Source organism: Cebus imitator, unplaced genomic scaffold (genome assembly GCF_001604975.1).
Source record: "Cebus imitator isolate Cc_AM_T3 unplaced genomic scaffold, Cebus_imitator-1.0 Scaffold528, whole genome shotgun sequence".
NCBI classification, from domain to species: Eukaryota; Metazoa; Chordata; class Mammalia; order Primates; family Cebidae; genus Cebus; species Cebus imitator.
In genome coordinates this window covers 1287315-1311179 of record NW_016107843.1, presented here as the reverse complement: position 1 = coordinate 1311179, position 23865 = coordinate 1287315, and the positions used below count along the sequence as shown (strand labels likewise).

Genomic DNA, 23865 nt, shown 5'->3' with positions numbered 1-23865 from the left:
TTTTTTAGAGACAGGGTCTGCTATGTTGCCCAGGCTGGAGTGCAGCGGCTATTCACAGGTGCAATCCCACTACTGATCAGCACGGGAGTTTGATCTGCTCCATTTCTGACCTGGGCTGGTTCACCCCTCCTTAGGCAACCTGGTGGTCCACCGCTCACGGGAGTTCACCATATTGATGCTGAACTTAGTGCGGACACCTGATCAGCATAGCACACTGAACTCCTGGGCTCAAGCGATCCTCCAGCCTCAGTCTCCTGAGTAGCTGGGACTACAGGCATGCACCACCGCTCCCGGCTGCTTTTGCATTCTTTATGCTCCTACCTGGGATGTCCTTTTTTCACTTTTTCACCCATCTGACTCCTACACTGGCATTGATGGCCTTTATCAACTTTCTACAAGCCTGCCTCCCTATTCTAGCTCCCAACTGTTTCTTCCAATGAACTTATGAGGCCCTAAGAATCTGTGCCTCTCTATGGTCATTTAGACCTATACTATCAGTTGTTTGTTTGTGTGTACATATGTATTTATTTATGAATGAATGAATGAATGGCAGTCTTGGTCTGTCACCCAGGCTGGAGTGCAGTGGTGTGTAATCATAGCTCACTGTAACCTTGAACTCCCAGTCTCAAGTGATTCTCCTGCCTCAACCTCCCAAGTAGTGCTACCATGCCTGGCTAATTTTAAAATTTTTTTTGTAGAGATGGAATCTTTTTATATTGCCCAGGCTGGTCTCGGTGATCCTCCCACCTCGACCTCTTGAAGTGTTGGGATTATGGGCACGAGACACTGAGCCTGGCAGTTATTTATTTCATGGGTAGGTGCCTTCTGGTCTGTACTATAGACAAATAGTACCAATTGACTATAGATCAATAGAGAGCATCAACAGGTATTTTATCTTCAGCATACTATCCCACATATTGATGAGTATTTACAAATATTTGTTGGTGGTGAATTCATTTCTGAAAGAGAGGAGTCAAGTACACACAATCTTTTTCATCCTTTCCCCATCTAAACTACTCCGTTTTTGTGGGAGGATTATGTTTCATTCAGTATTCAATCATTAAACAACTACTATTTGTAGAGGATAGAAGGACCAGTTACATGAAGATCCCATCTTCTAAGAGCCTAGACTGCAGAAGGAGAGATTAAGTCTTCATGGAGTAGTCAGCCTTTAAGATAGTTCCTCAAGAAGCAAGTGTGTGAGCACATGTGAGTAGTGGTGATTCCATGGGAATTAAGAGGACAGCAGCATTTCAAAGTATTTCTTCCCACAAACAACAATAAGGACTGTAGCACCAGGAAATGTGTCAACATAGTAGGTAGGTTGGGGCTGGGAATGTCTGAGGTGCTATAACTGGAGATAAGGCTTCCTCTTGCATTGATACTGTAAATGGGATATAATCATATTTTTTCAGTGTGAATGGTGCTTTTTCAGGATTGTTAATTAAGACATGCAAGTAGATAGAAATCTTCACCTTTCAATGGAGAAAGGGAATATTCACTGTTTAATAAAGGAATTCTGTTATATTGCCAACGGGAACTTAACTGCGTACTAAAGCAATTCTGATATCCTGTTGAAGACATTAAAATGACTGAGCATATCCCCAAATGCCTCTTTACTAATTGTAGCTCTTTTGGTGGAAGCTGTCTATTCCTTTCCTTGCCCATTTGTGTATGAAGTTTAATATCTTCCCTTTCATTGGGGTGAACTCTTTATCTATGTTCAATAGAATGTATACCTTTTATGTCAAGATTGAAGCAAATTATTTTTCTAGTTTTTTCAATTTTTGTTAAATTTATTGATGCTGTTTTCTTTGTGGATCCCAGTTCTTTGAAGTTTTAAAAGCTCTCTAAAGATCTGTTAAATAATTTTATCTTTTGCTAGCTTTGCTATGATTTGATTAGCTTCTATCAACTCTATTCTGTCTGTAGTTTTTTCGTTGTATGTGTATGTGTGTGGGGAGGGTGAATCTAAATTGATTTCTGAATTGTTAACTTGTTTTCTCAACACTGTTTAAAAATCCTTCTTTTCTCTGTTATATTTACTGAGCTTTACTGTATATGCTACTGAACGGACTCCTACTGAAGAGAAATGCCTGGTGCTGCTTGACTAAAAAGCTGTTTTTTTTCCCCTGTCCTGTATCCTTTTAAGTGAATCTGATGCCAAGTGTGGCCCGTGGTAGTTTTGTGAGTCTAAATGTTTAGTAGTGCAAATATCTGCCATTTTTAGCTTCTATAGTACAATATGGGATTTTTCCCTTATCAAGACTCTTAAGATGAGGGATTCTCCAAATACTTGAAGACAGTTCAGATGTTGGGATGGCCGAAATCAATGAGAAATGCCCCCTACACATTGGTTCTAGATTCAAGTCTACCTTTTAACTGCCTGGCAGATCTTGATCATGACATTTAACCTTTCTGGGCTGACAATGACTCCTCAATAAAGATGGGATTTGGCTTAGTAATTTCTAAGCTGCTTTTTCACATCCTATATAGATTTGTTTCTTTGAAAAAAAGACTGCCTTGAAAGTTTTTGCCACTTCCAAAATTGAAATGTAGTCTGAAATACTGCTTATTGAATTTTAGAAACTGAGAACTGTTCTGATGTCCATCTAGATATCAAAAATTGATTTGTCACAATTTCCAGGGTCCTATATTTGCCTCTTTTTTTCTTCTTTCTAGACATTTTTCCTGTCCAGTTGCTTAAAGGATCAAGAGCTCTTGTGATCCTTAATCAATGTTGTTTGACAATGGTGCCTCCTAGTGGATAATGAAACTCCAGCTACAAGGGATAGCAAGTAATTCAAGGATGACCCCTGGATTTGTTGTTTATGTTAACATACATCTCTGTATGGTTTCTAATAATTTCCAGAAAAAAAGCAAGGCAGATGAGAGCAATAGCCCTTATTCTGTTCTACCTTCTACCATGTAGGAACTTTACTGTTAGCCTTCAGTGTATTCATTAATCCTCGCAGCTAAACACCCACCTCCCTAACCTCTAACACTAAAGCGATAGGGAGGGACCTCCAGGTATAAATCATGAGTTACATAACAGGATCTCAGAACTGGAAGTTTAATTAAGAAACTTGCTTGAGGTAAATTAATTAATAGCAGATAGGATTAGAACTTCAGTCTCTTGATTCTCAGCCTGCTATATAACTACATGCTTCTTGTTCATCCTTCTGAAGGAGGAGGTTGCTATTGCCTTAGCAGGCACTTAGAGGGGTTATTCAGAGACATAGACAGTGACATTCTAATTCTTCAACGGGATCATTATTTTAAATTACTGAAATCCTCATAAATTCTTTCTCAACCAACTAGCAGATAGACAGGGTTTTACGGAGTTAGGTAGGAACTTAAGTTTCCAAGCTACTATTGTTTCTATACTCAAATGAGCTCTGTTCAACTAGGACATTGGTTAGTTAGTAAATGGCCCCAGTTACGCTTGCAGTGTCTAAAGACCCAAGTCCTCAGGCTTGTCTTTTTTCTACCCAGCTCTTTCTCCCCAAATTTTTAACTTCATTAATTCCAAAAAATAATGATTATACAAATAGCTTACATGCAATTCTTTATCTACTGGATGTATCAGTTCGGTTAGTTTAAACATATTCTTGTTATAAGTTTCTTAGACCTTTGATCTAGTCCCACTTACGTTTGCAGGTACAAGCTGGGATGGAGCCTCTGCCATCCCAAACCAAATCAATCATAACCACTGCATCAGTTTGCTTGCTATCCTGTGTAAGTTCTTGTAACTCTGGTATGGTTGAGTATCTGTGATTCTTCCTAAGTCTCTCTAGCCCTTATTTCCATTTTTCTTTCTAGAAATGAGTTCTCCCTCTTGCTCCTCAAAACCTTCTCTTCATTCAGAGGCAGGTGCATCAGTGCAGCCCCTGCCACCACTAACAGTAAAGCTCCTGATCTCTAGGAGAGAGAGTGCCCTTTCAAACGATGTAGATATGAAAACCACAACAAATTCCTTCTAGCCGCTTGCAAAATTCAAGGGTTTTGGGTCATTTTTTGACAGTTCTACTTGTGTCATATCTTCTGTTTATCTGTCTCACAGAACATCTAAACTATGTTATGTAAATAACTATGCCAGCCCTGATATAGCCTTGCAGATCAGAAAGGTGGTACAGGTGAAGGATGAACCTGGAAAACGATCTCACCTTGAACAAACACACCAGGGATTCCAAAATAATCATACAGTTAATTATTGATTTTCTGCTTTCATTTTACTGCCATTTGCACTCTGAGATCAAACTAGCTTGCATAATCTTTCTTTTAGGCAAGTTCCTGGCTAAAATGAAAATGTCAATATTGGTACTTGTAAAACTATAGATGTATACAGATATAAACAAAAACAGAAGCATAAGCATAGCTATTTGCTCAAGACTAAATTATTCCAACTTAGCAAGAAAAATGGAGCCATTATTGTGTCTTCAGGAGAATATCCCATATGCCCATGAATTATTTCCAAGTTTCAGACATTACCAAGAAAAAAACAGAAGTCCTTGAATGTTCAAATAATATCACGAGCAATTTGCAAAAAGCCACAAAACTCTTTACATAGACAAATAAAAGCCAGCAGTTAACTAAACTGATCCTTTGAGTATTACAGGAAGACACAGATACCTAAATTTATTATCTTCATAGACTTTGATTTTTACATTAGTCACTCCTCTGGAATAAGATATTGAAGGTTCCTGTTAAATGCAGGTACGTTAACAGCTAATAGCAAAGATTTACTGGGCATTTAACTACATGCCAAGTACCATTTAAAGTGCCTTACAAGTAATAACTTATTTAATCCTCATAAAAAACACTAGGAGACCGGTACTATTTCACAGACGAGGAAATTGAGGCTTAAGACAAATGTTATATAACTTGTCCAAGGTCACACAGTTACAAAGTAGCAGAGCCAGGTTTGAACATAGGCAATCTGGCTCCAGGTTCCTGAGCTTTTCTTAATACTGAGGCGCTATACTAAATAGAATTTATGACAATGACAATGAAGACAACGGTAAAACTATGTAGTGTTGTGATTATCAGAGTACTTTCACACTTCATTTCATTCTCAAAAGTTGGTAGGGTAGAAACTGACGTGCCAAGAAGTGAAATGGACCCTATGCTAATGGTAATGCCCCCTGAACTCTTACTGCTAGCCTAGGTTCTTCTCCTGGGGGCCAGACTCAGGCAGTTTGGAGCAGACACCGATAGGTGGGTGTTCTACAACCACCATATTAAATGATCCAAGAAAATTAGGAATTTTCTTCTCCAAACCTTACATCTGAGGTTACAATGTTTCTCAATTTGGGAAAGTTTTGGGCTATTCTCTTTTAAAATAAGGCCTGTTTTCTTCATCATTCCCTCTATGCTCTACTTCCAGTCATAGCCCACGACTATTAGCAGTGCTCCAACCACACAAGCTGACTTATATTTCTGGCCATTCATTCCACAGGCTCTTTGCCTGCCTGTAATGCCTCTCTCTTTTACCACTCATATAGCGGATTTGCCATCTATATTCTATTAATTAATCTCTCCCATCTAGAGCCCCAGCCCAAGCATGGAAACAGAAGTGGGCTTTTATTTGACCCTGGTTGGACATGGAACAGATCCCTGATGGGGTCAAGTCAACAACTTAGGATACTCAATTCTAGATAAAAGGGGGGAAACTGAGATAATCAGATAGATGCATTCACTCATTCATGTGTATTTTTTCTCTCTCTATCTGGAATGTGAAGTAAGAAAAGCAGAAATTACTTTGGCTTCAAGAGAAAGCTGGTTCTTCGAGACCAAAGCAGATGCAAAACCCTAAGGACTGAAAAGAGCAGTAACTTGGGTTCCTGAGATCTTTTATCCTAGTTCCCAGGAGGCCTGGTTTCATTCTATTTTCTTTCTTCAAATTTTATTATTTTGCCAGGCGCAGTGACTCATGTCTGTAATCCCAGCACTTTGGGAGGCCAAGGCGGGCAGATTGCTTGAGCCCAGGACATCGAAATCAACCCCGGCAACATGGTGAAACCCCATTTCTACAAAAAATACAAAAATTATCCAGGTGTGGTAGCATGCACCTATGGTCCTAGCTACTAGAAGGCTGAGATGGGAGGACTGCTTGGGCCCAGGAAATCAAGGCTGCAAAGAGCCATGATTGTGCTACTGCACTCCAGCCTGGGAGACAGAGTAAGACTCTGTCTCAAAAAGAAAGTTTTATGATAGTTCTGTATCTTTATAATATCTTTACTACTTTCGTCTAGTTTCATCCTTGCCATTACCACTTGGCAAACTCCTGGTAATCCTTCAAGTCTCAGTATTACTTCCTCTATGATGGCTCTTTCTCTTCCTCTCTCTCTCTCCTTACCTCTCATTGTAATTGTTTCCATGTGTAGCCAGCTTTGCCCTGAAATTCTAGCTAGATCTCACAGACAATAGGCATACAGAAACAAAACTACTAAATAAAGTTGGTGACAGAGCTAGGACAACAGTATAGGCCCTTCCATTTGTCCTCTAATGTTCTTTCACTCACATGTCTGAGATATCAGATAGGAATACCAAATGGCAGCAAAGAGACAACAATAGATACCAAAAAGGCAGCGCATCTCAGAAATGAGCCAGAATGGGAGCTGTGCAGAGCATGAACACTGGACACTGTTTGAAGAATACAGGCGTTTAGTAAAGGATGGAACTAAGAACTACCCAAACCCTTCATTTTCCTACAATATTGTTCCTGATATACTCTTTTTTTTCTGGCTTCTGCAACTCCTTGGTGTCATGATTTTCTATCTCTTCAGCTATTCCTCCTCTATCTCATTTGCTAGCTATTCCTCCTGTTCTACAACCTTCAAAATTTGGAAGAACCTCAGTCCTCAAGTCCTTTTTTCCTCACCCTCTACTCTTCTAAATCATCTAAGTAGCAACCATTTCCAAATCTCTGTATCTATCCAAAGTCTCTCTCTGTGCTCCTAATCTACATATCCACCTTCCTATTTAACCATTTCATTCAGATATCTTACAGAGACTTCAAACTCAACATGCCCAAAGTATACTGCATCATCTGCTTCCAGGGTTGCCCAAGTTAGTCAATGGCACCATCATATATCAGGTGCTTAAGCCAGAGATGGCAAGTCAGCTTTTATCTTACATTTTCTCTGTCCCAGCGCTAGAATTTACAATATTTTCTCCAAGGATCCCTGACTGCTTAAATTAGAGGAAGATGTTCAGAAATAAAAATCTAGGTGTGGGTATGCTTTAGGCTTTCTAAGTGGACAGAGCTGGGAAACACATGTATGTGTACTAACTCATGTATGCACATATAATTTATGATTTCTGTATATATCTGTACATGTATATGTGTATATGTGCATGTGTGTGTATGGATAACAAATTCAATGAGACTATACTGCTGTCTTCAACTCTAATCTAGCAGCTAAGAGTTCATTCTAGCCTTCCCTATTGCTTATCTGTAATTTTCTGACAGGATTTTAATGTTCTGCATGTTAAAAAAAAAATCAACAAGCAAAATAAAACAGGCAGATTTGGAGAAAATATTTACAAATACATGAAAAAGGTAAATATCCTTAGCAAATAAAGAATTATTTGCCAGGTGTAGTGGCCCATGCCTGTAATCCCTGCACTTTGGGAGGCCAAGGTGGGAGGACTGCTTGAACCCCAGAGTTCAGGACCAGCTGAGGCAAGCAAAGGAGAGCCCGTCTCCACTAAAAACAGACAAACAAAGCTAAAAAAAAAATAAAGAAAGAATTCTTACAACTAAAACAACTAAAGAAAGTGAAACAACTAATGAAAGTGAGTAGATGGAAAATAAATGGGTAAACATACTTTCTACACTTGATCTTAGCCAAAAGGCCGAGAAGCGATGAACATACTTTCAAAATATTTGACCACACTAATGATAAAATAAATGCAAATTAAACCAAAACATCCTTTTGACCTATCAAAATGTAAACATGGGACTATAGGCATGCACCACTATGCTTGGCTAATTTTTAAACTTTTTTAGAGATGATGTCTCACTATATTGTCCAGGCTGGTTTCTAATTCCTGGGCTCAAAAGGGAAAATGAGTCAGAATTCAAGAGAATCTGATAAACTCTACTCTCCAGCATTGAGCTACCGCCCTAACGGGTTAGGGGTGATCAGGAAGTAATCAGTCCCTTCATAGACTTGCAACCTGGCTTTACATCTAGATGGCACAGAAAATCTAAGCCTTGAATCTTGAGCAAGACAGTCCCAAACAGCTAGCACCTGAACGTTCCCAGAAGAAGCAAATAAAAATCCTCTTTGGGCCAGGCACGGTGGCTCATGCCTGTAATCCTAGCACTTGGAGGGGCAGAGGCAGGATGACTCCTTGAGCGTAGGAGTTTAAGACCAGCCTGGGAAACATAGTGAGAAAATGTCTCTATTAAAAATTAAAAAAAAAAAAATTAACTGGCTGTGTGTTGGCATGTGCTTGTTGTCCCAGCTACTCAGGAGGCTAAGTCAGGAAGATTGCTTGAGCCTGGGAGGTAGAAGCTGCAGTGAGCTGTGATCAAGCCACTGCATTTCAGCCTGGGCAACAGAGTGAGTCCCTGTCTCAAAAATAAAATAAAATAAAATAAAATTCCTCTTTGGAGAAAGAAAGCATCATCTTAAGCCAATAATTTTTAACATAATTTCTAGTACAAGATAAAAATGAATCAGGTACATGAAGAAGTAAGAGATCTTGGCAAAGAACCAGCAAAAATAACAGACAATAAAAGCAAATGCACAGGGGCTTCATATACTGACATTATCCAGCACAGATTATCAAATAATGAAGCTTACTATGTCCTAGAACATAAAAGCTGAGCTCGTTTTTTTTTTTTTTTTGCAAGAGAATGAAAGTAAAAAATAATACAGTATATCTTTCTTTCTTTCTCTTTCTCTCATTCTTTCATTCTAGATGGAGTTTTGCTCTTGTTGCCACGCTGAAATGCAATGGTGCGATCTCAGCTCACTTCAACTTCCACCTCTTGGGTTCAAGCAATTCTCCTGCCTCAGCCCCTGAGTAGCTCGGATTACAGGCACCTGCCACTACATCCGGCTAATTTTTTTGTATTTTTAGTAAAGATGGGGTTTCACCATGTTGGTCAGGCTGGTCTCGAACTCCTGACCTGAGGTGATCCGCCCGCCTCAGCCTCCCAAAGTGTTGGGATTACAGGCGTGAGCCACTATGCCCGGCCAAAAAATAATACAGTAGATTTAAAAAAGGAAATAGAAACTATAAAACTGAAAAAATATAATTAACATTTAAAATTTAGTGAATAGATTAACATCAGGATTAAACAGTACTGAAGAGAAAGAGACCTGTAAGGGAGGACAGAAGAAATAAAAGACCAAAGCACAGAGGAAAAAACATGCAAAATACAGAAAAGAAGGTAGGAGACATAGAAAATACCACAAGGTATACCTCTACCTATATTTAATTTGGTCATACAACAGGTGATGAAAGAGATAAAAGGGCAGAGGCAACATTTGAAGAAGTAATGGCTCGAAATTTTCTAAAACCATGAATAGTATCAATATACTGATTTAAAAAACAAAGAACCTAAGGCAAGGTTAAAACACACATACACTCTTAAGACACATCACAAACTATAGAAAACAAATGATGATGAAATAATTTTTAATAACCTGAGAAATAATGACATTATCTTCAGAGAAGTAACAGCCTACTAGCTCAATTCTCCACACCAAATATATGCCAGAAGATAGTGGAATGATATCTAATGGAAAGAAAATGCCAATCTAGAACTCTCTACCCAGTAAATATCCTCCTGACTGCAGGGGATATAAGAAATAATTCTGAAACGAAGAAAAATGGGAAGTTTGCATTCAGCAGACTGACACAGGGAAAATGAACCCAGATAAAACCTTAGAGATGCTGAAAGAATAAGGAACAAGGAAAGGATAAGCATGTGGGCAAATCCAAACAAATACAAATAATACTAAGAAATAGGAGATGATATAAATACATGAGACTTATGTTTTAACACACACAAATATAATTTAAATACATGAAAATCATAACCTAAAAGTCAAGGAAGGCATTATATAAAATTGATATGTTCTACAGTACTTGCACTGTTCAGAAGGACAATAATGGTATCAATATCAGAATTTGATGTGTTAGGAGCATACTGTAATTTCTGGGATACACACTAAGATAACAGAAAAGAGTGCCTAAATTTCAAAATTAACAGAGGGAAAATAGAATGATAAAAATATTCACTTGATTCAAATAAATAAGAGAGGAAAAAAAAACATGGAATAGGTGGTGCAAATAGAAAGCACACAGGACCATAGATGTAACTCAAAATACAATAAAATGTAATGAAATGTAAATGAACTAAATAATCCAGGTAAGAAACAAAGATTGAGAGGCTGGAATAAAACACAACTATATGCCTTTAAGAAGAGACACAACTAAAACCCAAGGATACAAACAGGTTGAATCTAAAAGGAAGGGAAAAAGACCCCAGAAAATTAAACCCCAAATAAAAGGATGGAAATAACAGGGAGTAGAAATTACTAAACAGAAAATAACACACAACAAAAAGAAATTACAGGCTGGGCACAGTAGCTCATGCCTGTAATCCTAGCACTTTGGGAGGCTAAGGCGCAGATCACTTGAGGTCAGGAGTTTGAGACCAGTCTGGCCAGTACGGTGAAACTCCTCTACTAAAAATCCAAAAATTAGCCAGGTGTGATAGCGGATGCCTGTAATCCCAGCTACTTGGGAGGCTGAGGCAGGAGAATCACCTGAACCTTGGAGGTGGAGGTTGCAGTGAGCTGAGATCACGCCACTGCGCTCCAGCCTGGACAACAGATCGAGACTCTGTCTCAAAAAAAAACGAAACAAACAAAAAAACCGAATTACAAAGCTACAAGTTGTCATTACTAAAAGTGACACAGTAATGAATAAAAACCCTGAATATTCCTATAAATATTTAAGGAATTGAACCAAGATTGACTCTGGCCTGGATGGATTTAGAGGTGAGTTCTACAAATCATATAAAGAGAACAATAGACACTGGGCATGGTGGCTCACATCTGTAGCCCCACCACTTGGGGAGCCCGAGGTGGGCAGATCATCTGAAGTCAGGAGTTCGAGACCTGCCTGGCCAACACTGTGAAATCCCGTCTCTACCAAAAATACAAAAAATTAGCTGGGCGTGGTGGCACACGCCTGTAGTTCCAACTACTTGGGAGGCTGAGGCAGGAGAATTGGTTGAACCTAGGAAGTGGAGGTTGCAGTGAGTTGAGATCCAGGCTGGAATGCACCACTGCATTCCAGCCTGGGCGACAGAGTAAGACCCTGTTCCTCCCATACCCCCTCAACAACAACAACAAAAAAACTCAGAGAACACCCCCCAATTCATTTTATGAGGCTAGTGTAATCTAGGTATGAAAACCAGGCCAGGTACAGTGGTTAACGCCAGAATCCCAGCACTCTGGGAGGCTGCGCGGATGGATCACTTGAGCCTAGGAGTTTGAGACCAGCCTGGGCAACATGGCAAACCCTCATTTCTACAAAATTAGCCAGGCATGGTGGCTCACCTGTGGTTCCAGCTACTCAGAAGTGGGCTGAGGTAAGAGGAATAACTGAGCCCAGGAGGTTTAGGTTGCAGTGAGCTGTGATGGTGCCACTGCTCTATGGCCTGGGTGACAGAATGAGACCCTGTCTCAAAAATAAAAAAGTAAAGATAAAATAAAAAAGAGAGACATAGAAAACCTAAACCAAACCCAGCAATATGTAAAAAGGATTATGAAGATTATAAATCATGACCAGGTTTGGTTAACCGAAGAATCAGTGCAATCCACTGTGGCAATAGATTGAAGGATGGTATTATGTACTTATTTCAATATAGTCATGTGTTGCTAACTATGGGGATATAGGCTACAAACCTGCATAGTATGTGACTGTGCTGAATGCTGTAGGCAATTGTAATACATATCTAAACATATCTAAACATAGTAAGGGTACAATCAAAATATGGTATAAAAGATAAAAAAAGGTACACCGGTACAGGGCACTTACCATGAATGGAACTTGCATTCATGAAAGTTGCTCTGGGTAAGTCAGTGAGTGGTTAGCGAATGAGAAGGCCTAGGACATACTTTCCACTACTGCAGACTTTATAGACACTGTACACTTAGGCTACCCTAAATTGATATAAAAATATTTTTCTTTCTTCAATAATAAATCTTAGCTTACTACAGATTTTTTATATAACTTAAAAATTTTTTAAACCTTTTTGACTCTTGTAATAATACTTAGCTTAAAACACATTGTATAGCTCTACAAAAATATTTTCTTTCTTTATATCCTTATTCTATAAGCTTTTTCTATTTTTGAAATTTTTAATTTATGTTTTACTTTTTATATTTTTTTGTTAAAAAAAACAAAGGCATAGCTGGGCATGGTAGCTCATGCCTGTAATCCCAGCACTTTAGGAGGCTGAGGCGGGTGGATCACTTGAGGTCAGGATTTTAAGGCCAGCCTGGTTAACACGGTGAAACCCTGTCTCTACTAAAAATACAAAAAATAGCAGGGTGTGGTGGCAGGCACCTGTAATCCCAGCTACTCTGGAGGCTGAGGTGGGAGAATCGCTTGAACCCAAGGGGCGGAGGTTGCAGTGAGCCGAGATCCCACCACGGCACTACAGCCTGAGTGCCAAGAGTGAGACTCTGTCTCAAAAAAAAAAAAAAAGAAAGGGCTGGGCGCGGTGGCTCATGCCTAAAATCCCAGCACTTTGGGAGGCCGAGGCGGGTGGATCACGAGGTCAAGAGATCGAGACCATCCTGGTCAACATGGTGAAACCCCGTCTCTACTAAAAAATACAAAAATTAGCTGGGCATGGTGGCGCACGCCTGTGGTCCCAGCTACTCGGGAGGCTGAGGCAGGAGAATTGCTTGAACCCAGGGGGCAGAAGTTGCGGTGAGCCGAGATCGCGCCATTGCACTCCAGCCTGGGTAACAAGAGTGAAACTCCATCTCAAAAAAAAAAAACCTGAAAAAAACAAAAACCCCACAAAGGCACACACATTATCATAGCCTACACAGGGTCAGGATCATCATATCACTGTCTTCCACCTCCACATCTTGTCCCACTGGAAGGTCTTCAGGGAAAATAACATGCACGAAGCTGTCATCTCTTATGATGACAATGCCTGCTTTTGGAATACCTCCTGAAGGACCTGCCTGAGGATGTTTTACAGTTAACTTTAAAAAATAAAATAAGTAGCAGCATACTCTAAACAATAAAAGTATAGAAAATACATAAACCATTAATATAGATGTTTATTATCAAGTATTGTGTGCTGTACATAATTATGTGTGCTATACTTTTATATGACTGCTAGCACAGGTTTGTTTACAGCAGCATCACCACAAACATGTGAGTGATGTGCTGAGCTACAATGTTATGACAGCTACGATATCACTAGTCGATAGGAATTTTTCAGCTCCATTATACACTTATGAGAGCACCCATGTATATGCAGTCTGTTGCTGACTGAAATATCATTATAGGATGCATGACTGCATATGCAGAAAAAAGCATTTGATAAAATTCATGATCCATTCATGCTTAGCAAACTCTAAGATTAGAAATTAGAAATAAGATAACTGCCATCACCATTGTCCCGAATGTTTTATCCATTGTAATAAAGTCAAGAAAAGAAAATGTAAAAAAAAAATGGAAAAGACAAATCAAATCCTCCTTATACACAGATGATATGATTATGTATGCAGAAAATCCAAATGACCCTACAGATTAATTATTGGTATTAACGAAGACTGATGAATAGAAAGGAACACAAATAGAAAGTTAGTACAAGGAAAGGGAAAGTGAGAGAAACTGACTTATCCTTAAAAGCAAATACCTAAGAATAAATCTAACAATACATAAATCTAATACAGATGTATACAACCTCTATAGAGGAACATATAAAACTTTACTGAAAGAAAAAGAGCTAAATAAATGGGAAGATAGACACTATGCTCATGAATTGGATGATTCAACACTGTAAACATGTCAATTATTCTCAAATTGCTATCAAGATTTGACATAGTAATTCAAGAAAAAAATCTCAATAGTTTTTTTGTTTTGGTAGAAGTCGACAACCTCATTCTAAAATGTATATGAGAAATGCAGACAAGTACATCTCTTAAAACATGCCTGAAAGAAGAACAAGGTGGAAGGATCTGCTCTACAAAATAGCCAAATCTGGGAACCACCCAAATACTCATTAACATTAAAATGAACAAATAGTGCAAGTTTGTTCATGCAATACTACATAGCAATAAAATAAATGAACAGCTGCAAAAAGCAACCAGATGAATCTCAGAGACCAAAAATAGAGTATATACTGTAGGATTCTATTCAAATAAAGATTTTAGGCCGGGCGTGGTGGCTCATGCCTGTAATCCCAGCACTTTGGGAGGCTGAGTCAGGCAGATCACTTGAGGTCAAGAGTTTGAGATCAGCCTAACTAACATGGTGAAACCCTGTCTACTAAAAATACAAACATCAGCCAGGTGTGGTAGTACACGCCTGTAATCTCAGCTACTCAAGAAGCTAAGGGATGAGAATTGCTTGAACCTGGGAGGCGGAGGTTGCAGTGAACTGACATAGCATTGCACTCCAGCCTGGGCTACAGAGTTAGGCTGTCTCAAAAAAAAACTGGATCCCTACCTCCCACTTTATATAAAAATCAACTCAAGATGGATCAAAGACTTAAATACAAGACCAAAAAAAAAAGATTTTAGAAGACAACACTGAATTTTATTATTTCAGGATTCCTATTTGATTCCTATCTGTGCTAGGGATAAAAAAGCACAGAAGTGAAGTCCAGATTAAAGTTATTTCTTAGAGAAGAAGGGGATTACGATCAGAAAGGGGAACTCAGGTGCTGTTGAGGTACTGGCAGTTTTTAAATTTCTTGACCTGGGTTGTACATGGTTGTTCACTTCTACAATAATTCTTTACGTTGTATATTTATGTGTATGTATTTTTCAAAATGTGATGCATTGTATTGAGAAAAAGGTTAAATCTAAGTATGATGTACGTATTTGTATGTATTCATATACTCTTTCACCGAGCTATTCTACTTTCAAAAATGTATTCTGAGAAAACAAAGCAATCAAGGGGCATGAACAAGTAATTATGTACAACATATTAATTATAACATTATTTCTAGTAGAGAAAAACAATGTCAATATTAAACTATGGGGAAATTATTAAATTAAATATCGCACATGCACACATTTAGATGTCTTAATGAAGTCATTAAAATACTATATCCAAAAAATATTTAGTGTTATAGCAAAATGCTTCCAATAGAAGAAAATGATCCAAAATATTTGTGAATGACATTTATTTTTGTCATAATTTTTAATGACAAAATTATGGCATTATTTTTATGACATAACTTATTTTTTACCAAAATTTTTCATAATTTCTAATTTTTTACAAGTTATGTATATGGCAAAGGTTGTACACTAAGAATTTTTTGTTTTTGAGACTGAGTCTTGCTCTATTGCCCAGGCTGGAGTGCACTCGTGCGATCTTGGCTCCCAGGTTCAAGTGATTCTCCTACCTCAGCCTCCTGAGTAGGTGGGATTACGGGTGACCCCCACCATACCTGGCTAATTTTTATATTTTTAGTAGAGATAGGGTTTCACCATGTTGGCCAGGCTGGTCTCAAACTCCTGACCTCAAGTGATCTGCCTGCCTTGGTCTCCCAAAGTGCTGGAATTATAGGCATGAGCCACCATGCCTGGCCAATAATTTTTATTTTTAAATGAACAAACTATACTTCTTTTAAATAACAGAAAATTAACTGAATTTCTTCATATTTTATATGTACACAAATTTATTCAAAATTATTTTAGTAGCTTGAAGATTAGTTTTCATAGAAGAAAAATTATTAGTTACAACTTCAAATGTATTTCTAAGATAGTAGCATCTGAATATAGCTTATTTTCTAATATAGCATTCAAAGTTTAAAATCTGTTCTACACTGTAATATCTCAATCCAGGATTTGTTTTATACAAAAATCTGATCACCTAATTTTTTTTTAACAGTTGTAAAAATGATACTGTATTTACAGTTAAAATGAAAACAACAACAACAACAACAACCCCAAAACTCCAAACCCTGTCATTATCTTTATAGGTAGTTATATTTTGTTTGCAGATTCAGGAGTTTATATCAACCTTTTAAAACCCTTCTTCTATTTATCTCTATTTTAGTTTGTGCACAAGAGTTAACATTGCAGGCCTAAACTACTATCTCGTGAAAGGCTTCAAAGGCCTACTAAAGTTGGCCCTTGAGAGGCATATCTGGGAACTTGGATTTTAGGAGGGTCCCTACATTTCTAACTGAAAAGTGTGACTCACTGTGTCTTAACTGTTTGTGCTAACAATATGATTTATGCTGAACACCTGCTTTCTTTCTGGGAGTCTGGAATTTGGTTAAGACTCCAAGTGGAAGATGCCTATGTGACCAGCCCCCAATAAAAACCCAGGGCACCAAGTCTTTAATAAGCTTCCCTGGTTGGCACCACTTCACACGTGTGGCCACAACTCATTGCTGGGAGAGGACCCTTGAAAGCTTGTGCTTGGTTTCCCCTGGACTTCAAATCATGCATCTTTTTCTTTTGCTGATTTCTCTTTATATCCTTTAGCTATAATAAATCATAGCTGTGACTATGACTATATGCTGAGTCCTTTGAGTTTTCTTAGTGAATCATGAAGCCTAAGGGTGGTCTTGGGAATCCCTGATACATAGTTTGTAAAACTAAAATCAACTGAACATTTTGATACTGTGAGTCAAGAGAAATGTTTACTTTGCTGAAAAAACAAATAGCAATTTATATCATCATGCATAAAAACAAAAAATCAAAATAGATTATATAAGACTAGTTATGAAAACATGTACAAATCTTCAAATAGATTAAAATGCTACAGTGCAGATATTTATTGCTTGGTATGAGACATACATATTTTCCCTTAAGCAGCAAGTTTGTTGGTAAGTAGTATCAGTTCCACTCTATCAGTATAAATAGATTTCACAAACACTCCCTTCCCCAGGCATAAATACTAGACCAAAATAAAATAAAATAAAATAAAAAAAGGGTTTTCAGTTTATCACCTTTGTCAGCTACAAAAACACAAACTGCTAATATTATTTTAAAAGATACAAACTATTGTTTTCATGTCAGATAGGTTTTAAATCCATATTTAATTATTGTAAAAGTCTCCCCATGGTATATGTAATCACTCTGTAGTAAGGTAATTAAAATTCCTTGGCCAGCCAATTTAGGATTTACAGCTTAACTCAAGTACCAGACACTACTAAAGACAAGCCCAAATGTGTTACTTAGAAATAAATATTTAATTTGTAGGGATAACCCAACTCAGCCTGTCTTCAAAACTGAACCTGTATTTAAAATATGTTTCAGCAAATTGCTACAGACAGGTTCAAATTTAAGTGTAATCCCAAAGTAATGGATGTGCAAACATATGCAGATGTCTACAAAATTACTGTGAGTGTTGGGAAAATGATGATATAGCCTTTAAGTTGTATTACCCCTATTTTAAAGGTCAATCATCTCGTGACCTGCCCCATCAGAACTCACATCTGCAAAAGCGAATGTCTGGGGTGGGACCTGGGTTCCCGCTTGTTTAACAAGTTTTATACTGGGTTTTAAAATTTGAAATTTACCAATCTAATCTTTTCCATATCTAAAATTCTGGTTTTGTGAGTCTCTGTATTTAAGTATGCTTTAAACTTATAAACCATTTGTGATTAAGCAGATATCAACTAGTTGTTATTATTATTACTATTATTATTATTTTTAGAGAAAGAGTCTTGCTTTGTCACCCAGGTGGAGGGCAGTTGCAGCTCACTGCAACCACTGCCTTCTGGGTTCAAGCGATTCTCCTGCCTCCGCCTCCTGAGTAGCTGGGATTACAGGTGTGCGCCACCAAACCCAACTAATTTTTGTATTTTTGTAGAGACAAGGTTTTGCCATATTGGCCAGGCTGGTCTGAAACTCCTGACCTCAGGTAATACATCTGTCTCAGCCTCCCAAAGTGCTGTGATTACAGGTGTGAGCCACCGTGTCCCGCTTGTTATTTTTGAGACAGGGTCTCACTTTGTTGCCCATGCTAGAGTGCAGTGGCATGGTCTTGGCTCATTGCAAACTCTGCCCCCCTAGCTCAAGTAGCTGAGACTACAGGTGTGTGCCACCATGCTTGGCTAATTTTTAAATTTTTTCCATAGAGATGAGGTCTCACTATATTGCCCAGGCTGGTCTCAAACTCCTGGGCTCAAGTGATCCTCCTGCCTTGGCCTCTCAAAATTCTGGGATCATAAGCATAAGCCACTGGGCCCAGCCATCAACTAGTTCTAAGGATTTTTCTAACATGATAAACAACATTCTTGGGCCATATAATTTCATGACTTCAGTTTAGGAAGAAAGAAGAGTGTTGGTTATACATAGTCTGTGGCAAAGACAGATATGGACATCATATTAAGAAACTCACTGATAATCCAAATATCAGCGTTGTTTTGTTTAGCCTTTTCTCCACCAAAACGGTAAGTGCTGTTTCTAAGTAGCCAACAAACAACAAAATTAACTGACCTAATTTTATTTTATATTTTGCCTTTCATTGTCTACACTGTATGGGTGTCATGTTATGAAAACTGTAAAAAGAATCCAGATAACCTATAACCTAAGCAATGAGCCCCTAAATGCTAGGGGCAATTACATCTATTGCCAGAAACATGGAACTAATTCTGGAGTAGCTTAGTCCACATTGCAGCTATAGAAGCAATCTCTCACCTAGCCAGTAGGTGGAACTATACACAAGTGCATTGGCTTTGCTTTTTGATCCACATGACCTTAAATCTTACAATAACCAATATTTTTGGTTTGTTTGTTTGTTTGTTTGAAACCCAGGAGATCAAGGAGGATGCACAAAACTGGGCAAGGCCAATTGTTGAGGTAAATTTACAAAACAATTATACAAAGAATAATTTTCTATTTCTATTTTGTTTCTGGCCCTTTTGAAAAATAACTATTTTAACTGAATTTATAATCTACTTCCAGGGCCCTAGAGCTAATAAAACAATTGTAAATTTAGAAATCTGTCATTTAAAATTCATGTTCAATCAGGGAAAATTGAATATCAACTGATCATGACATGGTATTGAGGAATTCTTGTTGATTTTGTTAGGTATAATAATATGGTCATTTTAAAAATCCTTATCTGTTAGAAATACAAATAAGAGTATTTCTAGGTGAAATGATAGTGCTTTAGAAATCTCCAAGGGAGAAAAAGACATCAGGAAGAACAGAATAGGAATGGCAAAATGTTTTGATAACTATTGAAGCTTGGTGGCCAGTATGCTGGGGTTTATTATACTATTCTCTCTTTTCATTTGAAATCTTCCACAATTAAACAGTTAAAAAAAGAAAGAAAGAAAGAAAGAAAGAAAGAAAGAAAATAGAAGGCCATGTTCTAGTGATTTGGGTTAACACTGGGATCAGGTCACTGGAAAATATCCAATTTAACAAGGTCTCATCTTGATATTCAGCCATCAATAAATTATTTTAATCACAACTAAGTCAAAATTAGTTACATAAAATCCCATACAGACTACTTCAACAATGAAGGACTAAAACTAGCCTGTTAAGGCCACTGGAAATAATACTTTATAGTTAGAAAGCACTTGAACATTTACAAAGGGAAGTCACATACAGTTTCTCATCTAGTTCTCATAATCTTAGGAAGACTCTGAAGGTAAGCAAACTGAGGCTCAGGGAACTTTTAAGACTTGACCTGTATTTAAGTATGCTTTAAACTTATAAACTAATTATGCTAACCTCACATAATTAGTAAAAGTGACAGAGCTGGGATACTAAACCAGGTTTTATGAAACCAAAGATCCTCTTTTCTCTGCTACACTGTCACTTAGGCCCCTTTGATACAAATAGCATATATGGTGAAATTTGGGCAAAGTTTTAAAATTTTCTTTCTGTGATCATTATTTTATGGTATATGATAAAACTTGCTTTTCAGGAGGCTGGGTATGGTGGCTCACACCTGTAATCCCAGAATTTTGGGAGGCTGAGGAGGGTGGATCACTTGAGGCCAGGAGTGTGAGACCAGCCTGGCCAACATGATAAAACCTCGTCTCTTTAATAAATACAAAAATTAGCCAAGTGTGGTGGCACGGGCCTGTAGTCCCAGCTACATGGGAAGCTGAGGCAAAGAATCCCTTGAACCCAGGAGGCAGAGGCTGAAGTGAGCTGAGATGGTGCCACTGCACTCAGAAAATAAACACACAGACAGAAATAGATTTCTTGAATAAAGCTAAACCAGAAAAGTAATTTTAAAAGAATTACAGTATCTTGGCCGGGCATGGTGGCTCATGCCTGTAATCCTAGCACTTTGGGAGGCCGAGGAGGGGTCTCTACTAAAAATACAAAAATTACCCAAGTATGGTGATGTGCGCCTGTAGTCCCAACTACTTGGGAGGCTGAGGGAAGGGAGTGGCTTGAACCCGGGAGGCAGAGGTTTCAGTGAGCCAAGATCACACCCCTGCACTCCAGCCTGGAGACAGTCTTGCTCTGTCTCAAAAAAAAAAAAAAAAAAGAATTATAATACTCAAAATTAGAAGGGATGTTAGATGCTCTCTCTAGTCCAAAATTAAAATCTTATCTTCAGCCCCCTTGGATGAGTCTAGCTTCAACTTGAGTGTTTCTAGTGCGGAATTGCATAGTCTGCGAGACAGCCTGCTTCACACATGGAGTAAGTCTAATCACGAAAAAGGTCTTCTTTACTTAGAGGTGATGTCTGCCACTTGTTGATTCTAGTTACAGCCTCTGATGCTGCACTCAAGAAGTATATAGTCTTATATATGACAGTCTTTCAAATTAACTGCGGACATTGATTATGTTCTATCTGTGGGCTTCTGCTTTGGGGACTCTTCTAGAAGAATAATAAAAAGAATACATTTATGGATAACTAAAGCTTCCCAGTCTTTTCAAAAGCTCTTCTATGCCAGTGGTGTTCAACCTCGGATTTGGGTATCTCTGAGAATACCCAAAGTCCTTCCAGGGGACACATGAACTAGGATATTTTTAAGGTAATCAATTTCCATATCTTTATTTTCCATAATTTTGTCTGTCTGAAAACAAGTCTGTGGTCTGTTTTTCTTTTACATCTCCACATCTACAATCACCTATCTACACATCTACAATTACCCATCCAAAAGGCAAACTACTCCTCCATTCCAAAAAGCCTAACTTCAAAGAGACTACTGGGAAATGCATGGACCCTGAGGGAGGAAGAGACCCTTGAAAGCAAAACAAAGAGAGTTTGAGAAAAAAAAGGAGGTGCCACCTTACTTTATCCAGGCAATATATTCATGGTAAGCTGTTTTAGAATTCAAAATCAATAGTAAGATGAGTGTCACAGGGATGTCCATTTAACACTTTAATTTTGTTTGAAAAACGAAGTCAGATTTTTTTTTCCCTGATAGAAAACGAGTCTGATTTGCCTGAGTGATTTGACAATGAGGACTAGTATTGCCATGTGGGTCACATAGCAGACATTTTCAATACAGTGAATGAGATAAACAGGCAATTCTACAGTTGTGCAGAAAATATATTTAAGGCTGGGCGTGGTGGCTCACGCCTGCAATTCCAGCACTTTAGGAGGCAGAGGCAGGCGTATCACAAGGTCAGGAGTTCAAGACCAGCCTGGCCAACTTGGTAAAACCCCATCTCTACTAAATAATGCAAAAATTAGCCAGGCATGGTGGCACACGCCTGTAGCCCTAGCTACTTGGAAGGCTGAGGCAGGGGAATCACTTGAACCCCGGAGGCAGAGGTTGCAGTGAGCTGAGATTGTGCCACTGTACTCCAGCCTGGGCGACAGAGTGAGACTCTGTTTCAAAAAGAGAACATATTTAAAAGAATATTCCCTTTGTAGGGTCATGGATGAATATGGAAACCATCATTCTTAGCAAACTGACACAAGAACAGAAAAACAAACACTGCATGTTCTCACTTATAGGCAGGTGTTGAACAATGAGAACACATGGACACAGGGAGGGAAGCATCACATACTGGGGTATATTGGGGGGAATAGGGGAGGGACAGTGTGGGGTAGGGAGGTTGGGGAGGGATAACATGGGGAGAAATGCCAGATATAGGTGACGGGGGATGGAGGCAGCAAACCACATTGCCATGTATGCACCTATGCAACAATCCTGCATGTTTTGCACATGTATCCCAGAACCTAAAGTGCAATAAAATATATATTTAAAAAAATAAAAGCAGAATACAAAGAAAATCAAAGAAAATAAAACTTAAAGTTTTTTGATAAGTCTAAAAGTCTGTTTTCAGAAGTAGAAAAAAAAGAATATTCAAGATACTAAGAATTATATTCTCACAATAAAAGTTTTTATATATCAACCTAAAAATATGTGAAGGGATACATATGTTTTTCAAAATTCTTCTTTTTTTAGGAAGGGTCTTGTTCTGTTACCCAGGCTAGAGTACAGTGGTGCAATCATGGCTCACTGTAGCATTGATTTCCCAGGCTGAGGGGATTCTCCGACTTCAGCTCCCCAAGTAACTGGGACTACAGGTGTGTGCCATCATGCCCAACTGCTAGTTTTCATACTTTTTGTAGAGACAGGGTTTTAACACGTTGCCCAGGCTGGTCTCGAATTCCTGAGCTCAAGCAATCCGCCTGCCTTGGCCTCCCAAGGTGCTGGGATTATAGGCACGAGCCACCACACCTGGTCTCAAAATTCTTTTAGCAGTTTTGCCAGAAAAGCCTTTGAAGGCTGTGTCTCTATGACACAATTTCCAGGCTCCTTTCCATTCTGGTTATCCAATTCCGCAGACATTCCAGTGTTCTGCTTACTGTGAACACTCCAGGATAAACAGGGGGAGTATGGCTTTGTTCTGAATACTATCTACTCCTAATTAATGTAGCCTAACCTTCCATTTAGGGCTTTTTACCCTGTTGCAAACAACAACTAAAATGTTTACATCTTTTTTCACATAGTCACAACTAAATTCACACTAATTTTGCGCTTACTCATTTTTGAATGAAGGAGTTAACATTAACTGGTCTCAAATTTCACCTTGTTTCAGCTCCTTTGCTACAAACTTGTAAAAATATTTTTGAATTTTGATGTACATAGCCACTGTGTTAGCTAGCCCTTTGTAGGGGGCAACTTGTGAAATGCCTCTCAGTGGTCCTTGCCTCCTGATATTCAGGCCCTGGTATAATCCCATCCATGTATGGGCTGGATCTAGTGACTCATCTGTAACTGCGGAAGTGATGGTGTGTAATTCTGGAGATTAGCTTACGAGACCGTGACTTCTGTCTTGCCCACATTCTCTTGTCCTCTTGCTTGCTTGCTCTGATGAAGCCAACTGCCATGCTGTAAGTTGCTCTATGGAGAGGCCCACCTGACAATGAACTAAGGAAGGGTTAGGCCAACAGCTCTTAAGGAATTGTGGCCCTCAGTCCAATAGCCTGTGAGGAAGGTTAGACTGCCAACAATCATGTGAATGAGCTTGGAAGCAGATCCATGCTCTAGAGGAGCCTCAAAATGACGTTAGCCCTGGCCAACAGCTTTATTATCACCTGTGAGAGATCCAGAGCCAGAGGACCCTGCTAAGTTGTACCCACATTTCTGATGTACAGAGACTGAGATAGTAAATGTGTGTTGTTTTACGCCATTACATTTTAGTATTTGTTATGAAGCAATAGGTAATGAATACACCCTCTAAT

The 23865-nt window shown here is 38.6% G+C and overlaps 1 protein-coding gene across 1 annotated transcript in view; it reads right to left on the bottom strand.

Moving 5' to 3' along the window:
- The window catches only part of LOC108293271 (serine/arginine-rich splicing factor SR45-like), a 198418-nt gene that overhangs the window by 17912 nt on the left and 156641 nt on the right, over nt 1-23865 (bottom strand). The gene's annotated exons all lie outside the window — the stretch shown is intronic.